Source organism: Plecotus auritus, assembly GCF_963455305.1.
Source record: "Plecotus auritus genome assembly, chromosome: 2".
NCBI lineage: Eukaryota > Metazoa > Chordata > Mammalia > Chiroptera > Vespertilionidae > Plecotus > Plecotus auritus.
Window position 1 is genome coordinate 21,006,505 of NC_137771.1, and position 9,546 is coordinate 21,016,050.

The window sequence follows — 9,546 nt, forward strand, 5'->3', positions numbered from 1 at the left end:
TTACGGGTATCAGCCATAGTACCCTACGGTGGCCGCATGGGCCTTAGTGGGCCCTCGGAGTGGTCTTGGGAAGCTGGGAGTAGGGGGGGGGAAGGGAGCGATCCCCGCGGGAGCGAGCCCGGCCGGAGCCCGAACGTTTGGATCCCAGGGCGCAGTGCTAGGACCGCCCCCCTTTATGAAACCAGCCGCGTAGTAGCTGTTTGGGGTCTCTTCGGGCTGGTTCAGCGAGCGCAGACTGGGGGGCTCTGGGCCAGGGATTGGAGGTTCGTGGAGAAAAAAACCAGAGGTGACTTACATGCAGCCTCTAGAGGGGCTCTCAAGATATCGGGAGACACAACTCAATCTTGACGGCCTGACTCAAAACAACTCCAGGTGGATGTGGTTAGGAAAATGCAGAGACGGCGTGGAGAAGGGAAGTTGAAGGTGTTGAGTTCGAGGGAGGGAGGAGAGAGAGAGAGAGAGAGAGAGAGAGAGAGAATGAATGGGGAGGGGACCACATACTTTGCACTAGATCCCATCCCTCTGGTCTGTTTGAGGGCATAGCTTTACAGTTCCCGCCACTCCCATTCCCCTTTCCCTCATGGGATTACTCCTGTCTTCATACATGCGGTTCTTTCTCCCATCTTAAAAGGAAACAAGCAAACAAAAACCAACCCTCTCCTGACCCTCCAGCATTTCCCTACTTCCATTTACAGCAAAACTTCTGAAAGACTTGGCTATCCTCACCGCCTCCAATTCCCCTCCCCTCCGCTTCTCTCTTGACTCCAGGTTTTCCCTCCCCACAGTCCTGTGAAATAACTTTTGTTAGGGTGCCAAGAACAATGGCCAATTGTCAATTCTCATCTTACTTGAACAATCATCATCTTTTTTTAAAATTGATTTTTTACGGAGAGGAAGGGAGAGGGATAGTTACAAACATTGATGAGAGAGAAACATCGATCAGCTGCCTCCTGCACACCTCCTACTGGGGATGTGCCTGCAACCAAGGTACATGCCCTTGACCGGAATCGAACCTGGGACCTTTCAGTCCGCAGGCTGACGCTCTATCCACTGAGCCTAACTGGTTAGGCAACAATCATCATATCTAACACAGTTGATCACTTTCCTTCTCCTTCAAATATTTTCTTCACTGGGCTTCCAGGACACCATGCTCTCCTGACTTTCCTCCTGTCTCACTGGCATCTCCTTCTCAGTGTTCTTTGCTGTTTTCTTATCAATCTCTGTTGCTGGAATGTCTCAGTTCTCCATCCTTGACCCTCTCCTTTTTTTTTTTTTATATGTTTTATTGATTTTTTACAGAGAGGAAGGAAGAGTGATAGATAGTCAGAAACATCGATTAGAGAGAAACATCGATCAGCTGCCTCCTGCACACCTCCCACTGGGGATGTGCCCGCAACCAAGCTACACGCCCCTGACCGGAATCGAACCTGGGACCCTTCAGTCCGCAGGCTGACGCTCTATCCACTGAGCCAAACCGGTTTTGGCGACCCTCTCCTTTTTGATGTCTATAATCATTCCTCGGATGATCTTATCAAGTCTCATGATTTTAAATGTCATCTATACACCAGGGACTCTCAACTTTTCTCTCCACCCCATCCATCTCTGAACCCTAGGATCTTGATCTCTAATTGATTGTAAAAAAGACATATTAAACTTAACATGCCCCCAAAACTCCTGATGTATCTACCTAAATTTAATGCAAACTTCCCCAAAGCTGTAAATAGCAACCTCATCCCTCCAGTTACTCAAGCCCAAAACGAGGGAGACATTTCTTTCGTACTCAAAAGCTAATTCCTCGGCAAATGTAGTTGGCTCTACCATGAAAAATAACCAGAATCCAGTCATGTCTCACCACCTCCCCTGCTACTATGTAGGTCCAAGCGGCCATTATCTCTCACTTGCATAAAGGCAAGAGCCTCTTAACTGATATGTCCGTGTCCACTCTTGCCTTCCTATAGTCTAGGCTTAATTCATTCTGAAAGTAATCTTTTAAACAACCTAAGATGGTGCGGCTTCTGTGGAAAACAGTATGGTGATGGTTCTAAAAAACAATTACCATGTGATCTAGAAATTCTACTTGTAGGTATACACTAAAAAACATTGAAAGCAGGAGTTCCAACAGATATTTGTACACCCATGTTCATAGCTCCATTATTCACAGTAGCCCAGGGGTGGAAGCTACCCATGTGTCCATTGACAGTGAATGGATAAACAAAATGTGGCATATAATACAATGGAATATGAGTGAGTTTTAAAAAGGAAATTCTTACACATGTTACATCATGGATGAGCTTTGAAGACATTATGCCAAGAGAAATCAGCCAGTCACAAAAGGACAAATATTGTATGAATCCATTTATATGAGGTACCTAGAGTAGCCAAATTCCTAGAGACAGAAAGTAAAGGTTGCCAGGGGCTCGGGTGCTGAGGAAATGAGTACAGAGGGTAACTTTGGTAGATGAAAAATTCTGGAGACGAAGGGTGGTGATGGTTGCACAACAATGTGGATGTACTTAATGCCACTGAACTGTACACTTGGAAATAGTTTGTATTATGTATATATATATATATTTTTTCAAGTAACTCACTTTTTTTTAAATTGATTTTTTACAGAGAGGAAGGGAGAGGGATAGAGAGTTAGAAACATCGATGAGAGAGAAACATCAATCAGCTGCCTCCTGCACACCCCCTACTGGGGATGTGCCCGCAACCAAGGTACATGCCCTTGACCGAAAACGAACCTGGGACCCTTGAGTCCGTAGACCGATGCTCTATCCACTGAGCCAAACCGGTTAGGGCTGTATTATGTATATTTTACAAAAAAAAAAAATTGTAAGTAAGGTCACAACCCTTCTCCTCTGCTCAAAATTCTCTAATGCCTTCTTGTTTCACTCAGTGGAAAAGCCAGTAAGTTCTCATAAACTCCTTTATGGCCCTACATGGTTGATCTGACGGTGAACTGTTGGCTCCCTTAGTTTCTCTGCTCTAGCAATACTGGCCATTTTGATGTTCCTTGAAACTTCCCAGCCCTCTCCTCAAATTATTTAAAACTGTAACTTGCACCCCAGCATTCCTATTCCTCTCCCCTGCTTATTTTTTTCTTCACACAACTTATCACCATCTGACATACCATACTTAAAAAAAAAGGCCTGCCTCCCTCTGACTAGAAATGTGACCTCCATGAAGTCATGAACTTTTGTTTGTCTTATTTACCTGTCTACTCCTAGCACCTAGAACATTGCCTGGAACATAATAGATGCTTAATATTTACAATTTATTGAGCAAATAAAAGAATAAATGTAAGGAGAGTAAAGACAAAACAGGACTAATTTGGAGCAAGCTGGAGTGTCTAAAATGAAAAGAAAAGAGAAGATGAAGGTGAGGCTATAAAGGTCATTAGCATCTATATTCCTGAGAGCCTGGGATGTAGGGCTAAAAATTCAAACCTAATTCATGGACAGAGAGTCACTAAAGATTTTTTTAGTAAAGAAATGACTTGTGCTGTGAAAGTGACATGGCCAAGTGACCTTGTACTACTATTAATAGGTGTAATGGGGCACTTATTAAACAGGTGAGTGTTTTACACAATGTGCCTTGTGTGATCTTCCCAATAGCCCTATGAGGTAGGAGCAATTTTTCATCTCCATCTTATAGTTGAAGAAGTTGAGATCCAGAGAGATGGAGTGACTTTCCCAAGGCCACACAGCTAGGAAATGACAGAAGTCTGATTTGAACTCAATGCTGTCTAATAAAAGCAAGTTTCTGCCTATCTAATATGTCTTAACTTCATCCACCTCATGTCCTGCCTCCCCAATCAGATGATGAGCTGCAGACAGGCAAGGGCTATATCCTATTGTTTTATATATTCACCTTAACACATTCTCCCACTCCCTGGCCTAGCACAGTGCTTGCCCAGGAGGGCCTCAGTGTATGTGGACTGAGAGAGACCCTCTGCTTGGATCTCTTTGGTCGTCCCCATCCCTTGACCCTTGGCTCCCTTCATTGACATCAAGCAAATCTGAATTCAAATCCCAGCTTAGCCACTTCTCAGCAATGTGACCTTGGGCAAGTTAACTTTCCCTGTTTTTAGTGTCTTTATCATTAAAATGGAAACAGGAGAAGAGAAACCAAGATGGCAGCACAGGTAAACACCTGAACTTGCTGCCTCATACAACAACTCCAAAACTACAACTAAAAGACAAAATGGACATCATCCAGAACCACAGGAAGGCTGCTAAGAGGAAATTCTACAACTAGAAGGGAAGAGAAAAGCACACTGAGACTCAGAGGAGCTGCGGAAGTAAAGTGCAGAGGTATGGAGGCTTGCGCGTGGAGAGGGCTGGCAACTGAATACGTGGCTGTCTTTTTCAATCCGGAGGGAGACACAAGCTCCAGACTGCTCTGAACTCCAGTTCCGGGCGAGACTCTGGGGACCCAGACTCATACGGGGGAAAAACTGGACTGTCTGGCAATGGGCCAAACTAGAGGGTGGCTTTCTCTCAGAGGTGCTTGCAGCAATTACCAAGGGACACTGAGACCTGGGGGCCTCTTAGGGCAGGGCTGACAGGAAGCCATTGTTGTTTGCTCCGCCCTGAGACTCCGCCCCATCCAAGCTGTGCACAGAGGCTTTTGCATATGAATGGCCTGGTCCTTTGAAATCTAAATTTACCTAACAAACTGCAGCTGAGTCAGTGAGACCCAGAACATCCAAAAGAAGGCCCAAGGCCCCACAGCAGCTTGCATTGCTTCACAGCTGGGCCTCATCTGGGCACCTCCAAAACCCAAACAAAGAAAAAGAATCTGCAGATCTCTCTGTAGCTCCTGCTGGGTGGCCTCAGGCAGAGGCTAAATTAGCACCTCCTTGGAGATCCAAGAGCCAGTCTACCCAGGGGTCAGAGTAGGACCATCCACATTACAACTCCTCAGATCCATAAGGGACACACTCAGGGGGCAGACTTAGTGAGCACCAAAGCCCCAATGAAGCAAGTCTTGCCTCATAAGGGTGTCTCCAGCAGAGAAGTTCTCCCATCATAGACACAGCTGATCCTCACAGCCAATTGGCCTGGAGGTCAATTCCTCCCAGTGATACCAACAACAATCAAGGCTTAACTACAACAAGACTGTGCACACAGCCCACAAAGGGGTGCACCAAGAGTGTCCACCTCAGGTAACTGGGGAGGCTGAGCCACTGGGCCCTATAGGACACCTAGCACACAAAGCCACTCTATCAACTCAGGGAAGCAGCCAAAATGCGGAGACACAGAAACAGGTCACAAATGAAAGAAATGGAAGAAAGCAAACGACTGGATATAGAGTTCAAAACCACGGTTATAAGGATTTTCAAGAATTTTCTAGAAAAGGCCGATAAATTTAGTGAGACCCTCGAGGATATGAAAAAGGACCAACTAGAAATTAAGCATACACTGACTGAAATAAAAAATAATATACAGAGATCCAACAGCAGACTAGAGGATCGTAAGAATCAAGTCAAAGATTTGAAATACAAAGAAGCAAAAAACACCCAACAGGAAAAGAAAAAAGAAAAAAGAATCCAAAAAATATGAAGATAGTGTAAGGAGCCTCTGGGACAACTTCAAGCGTACCAACATCCGAATTATGGGGGTGCCAGAAGAAGAGAGAGAGCAAGATACTGAAAACCTATTTGAAGAAATAATGACCAAAAACTTACCCCACCTGGTGAAAGAAATAGACTTACAAGTCCAGGAAGCGCACAGAACCCCAAACAAAAGGAATCCAAAGAGGACCACACCAAGACACATCATAATTAAAATGCCAAGAGAAAAAGACAAAGAGAGAATATTAAAAGCAGCAAGAGAAAAACAGTTAGTTACCTACAAGGGAGCACCCATATGACTGTCAGCTGATTTCTCAACAGAAACTATGCAGGCCAGATGGGAGTGGCAAGAAATATTCAAAGTGATAAATAGCAAGAACTTATAACCAAGATTACTCTACCCAGCAAAGCTATCATTCAGAATTGAAGGTCAGATAAAGAGCTTCACAGATAAGAAAAAGCTAAAGGAGTTCATCACCGCCAAACCAGTATTATATGAAATGCTGAAAGGTATTCTTTAAGAAGAGGAAGAAGAAGAAAAAGGTAAAGATAAAAATTATGAACAACAAATACATATCTATCAACAAATGAATCTAAAACTCAAGTGAATAAAAAATCTGATGAACAGAATGAACTGGTGAATATTATAGAATCAGGGGCATAGAAAGGGAGTGGACTGACAATTCTTGGGGAGAAAGGGATGTGGGGGGTGTGGGAAGAGACTGGACAAAAATCGTACACCTATGGATGAGGATGGGGGGGTGGGTAAGGGCAGAGGGTGGGGTGGGAACCGGGTAGAGGGGAGCTATGGGGGGATAAAAAGAGGAACAATTGTAATAATCTGAACAATAAAGGTTTATAATAATTTTATAATAATAAAATAAAATGGCCCTGATTGGTTTGGCTCAGTGGATAGAGCGTCGGCTTGCGGACTGAAAGGTCCCAGGTTCGATTCTGGTCAAGGGCATGTACCTTGGTTGCGGGCACATCCCCAGTGTGGAGTGTGCAGGAGGCAGCTGATCGATGTTTCTCTCTCATCGATATTTCTGACTCTCTATCCCTCTCCCTTCCTCTCTGTAAAAAATCAATAAAGTATATTTAAAAAAATAATAATAAAATAAAATGGAAACAGGACTCCTGATTGTTACGAGGATTGAGTAAAATAAGTAAAACACCCAACACATATGACAAAGTCCTCAATGAAGTAATTATTATTGTTTTAGCCCCTTACCTTTGTCCTCAGAGCCTAACACAATGGTAGGCACTGGTAGAGCATTAATAAGCACCTTTTGAATTAAAAGATATGTTGAGCCCTAGCTGGTTTGGCTTAGTGGCTAGAGCATCAGCCTGTGGATTGAAGGGTCCCGGGTTCAATTCTGGTCAAGGGCACATGCCCAGGTTTCAGGCTCGATCCCCCAGTAGGGGGCGTGCAGGAGGCAGCCAATCAATGATTCTCATGGATGTTTCTATCTCCCTCTTCCTCTCTGAAATCAATAAAATATATATTTTTAAAAAACCAAATGTATTATAAAAAAAGAAAGAAAAGAAACCTAAAACAAATTAGAAATTTTTAAAAAGTAAAAATAAAAATAAAAATAAATAAAAGATATGTTGAAAGAACACTGGACTGGGAGTCAGCAGATGTAGATTTTCATTCTGGATGTGGGCGTTGGTCACTTTTTCTCTCTGAAATTGTTTGTTTCAATGCCCTCTGGACCTCTAAGCTCTCTTCTAGCTGTTAGGCAAAGTATGAATGCATAAATTCGCCCCATCCCTGACCCTCAAATCATCCTTTTACTCACATCCCCACTCCTGTACTGAGGATACTGGTATTCCAGGATCCTCCTGGCTTCGACTCCCAGGAAGCCCTGACACCCAGTTGCCACCAGATGGTGCTGTAGACTCATTCAGGTGAAGCTGGCTGCCAGTGCCAGGCAGGTCTTACAGGAGTGGCCCCCAGGATGTCTTTCTGGCTCCTCTAGAGAGGCTGGGCTTCCTCAGTGAAAGGCAACAAGGCCTGGGATGATCCTGGGAGGTGACATTCCCAAAGATCACCCTATTTCTGTGGTGGAGATTCCACCATACCCTTGGCAGCAGGACCAGCTACATAATTTATGGGGCCCATGAAAAATGAAAATGCCTAAGTTGCTGGTAGAGACAGCACAGGGCATGCCTAAAGTCCAGCAGAAAGGTTCTAGTTCAGCCTTCTAGAACTGACTATTAACATTTCAAGAATTTTACAAGCTGGCTGTTTAGCACAGCCATTATTTTTAAAAATGATATAAACTTATGCCCAGCTGGTATGACTCAGTGGTTGAGCATCAATCCATGAACCAGTAGGTCACTGTTCGATTTCTGGTCAGAGCACATGCCTGGGTTTCGAAGTGTGTCACAGTGAGGAGCATGCAGGAGGCAGCTGATCAATGATTCCCTCTCATCACTGATGTTTCTACCTCTCTCTCCCCATCTCCCTTCCTCTCTGAAATCAATAAAAATATATTTTTAAAAAAGAATGGACTCCCTTAATATATTTTTATTGATTTCAGAGAGGAAGGGAGAAGGAAAGAGGCAGAAACATCAATAATGTGAGAGAATTGTTGATTGGCTGCCTCATGCACACCCTACACTGGGGATCAAACTGTGACCTCCCGGTTCATAGGTCGGTGCTCAACCACTGAGTCACGCCGGCTGGGCAGGAATCCATTCTTTTTAAAAAGATAAAAAATTACAAATAAATAGATTACATAAAAAATAAAGGTAATAAAAATTTGAAACTCACACTACATAATTATTTTTATACATTTCACTATTATCTATGCTTTTGAAGTGACAAATTTATTGTATCTATATGGTGGAAATACTATATAATACTGTGCCTCTTCCTGTACATCTCTTCCCAACTCTGCATTCAGTGGTGTTTAAACATTGATAGTTTAAAATCGATGACAGTGGGAGTGTTCACATCATCAAAATCTACAAACAGTACATATCATGCCCCCCTTCTAAGACAGTTGTTGAACTTTTACCAGTACTCCCCTGGTCCTGCTCTACTAACATGCTGTGCTGTGCAGTCTTTTTTAAAAATATATTTTTATTGATTTCAGAGAGGAAGGGAGAGGGAGAGAAGGATAGAAACATTAGTGATGAGAGAGAAACATCAATCGCCTGCCTCCTGCACAACCACCACGGGGGATTGAGCCTACAATCCAGGCATGCGCCCTGACCAGGAATCGAACCATGACCTCCTGGTTCATGGGTCGGTGCTCAACCACTGAGCCACACCACTGGGCTTAATTTTTATTTATTCATTGATTTTTAGAGGAAGAGGGCAGGGAGAAAGAGAGAAAATCAATTTGTTTTTGCACTTATTTATGCATTCACTGGTTGATGTTTGTATGTTCCCTGTCCCTGCAACCTTGGCGTATCAGGAGGATGCTCTAACCAGCTGAGTCGACTGGCCAGGACCTATGCTGTGTGATCTTGAGCCAAGTCCTATTCCTTGCAACCTCCCATATGTATTCTTTTTTAAAAAAATCTTTATTTTTATTTCTATTTAAATTCTTTATTGTTTAAAGTATTTCATAAGTCTCCTTTCCCCTCCATTGACATCTCCCCAGTCCCCTCCACCCTCCAGCACATGCCCTCCCCTCTCCCCCATCTGTGACCACCATATGTATTCTTTTATAATTTACAAAAGGGGGGACATCCTTTGTGTCCTGTAACTTTTAGAACCACCCGGGAGGTGGATTATTGTGGTCCAAAGAGCAAAGGATGTTGCCAAGGAAGAGCTGAGGACTGGCTCCTGCAAGGTTACTGTCACCAAGGTTCCCAGAAGGTGACCTGTCGACTGGCTCAGGGGAGCAAGCCACATTACCCTTCAGAGCCTCTTTCTCTGCATTGATTAGATCAGCTATTTTCAACCAACATGCCACAAGATTGTGTAAAATATTTGATACCTAACCATTTAGTCA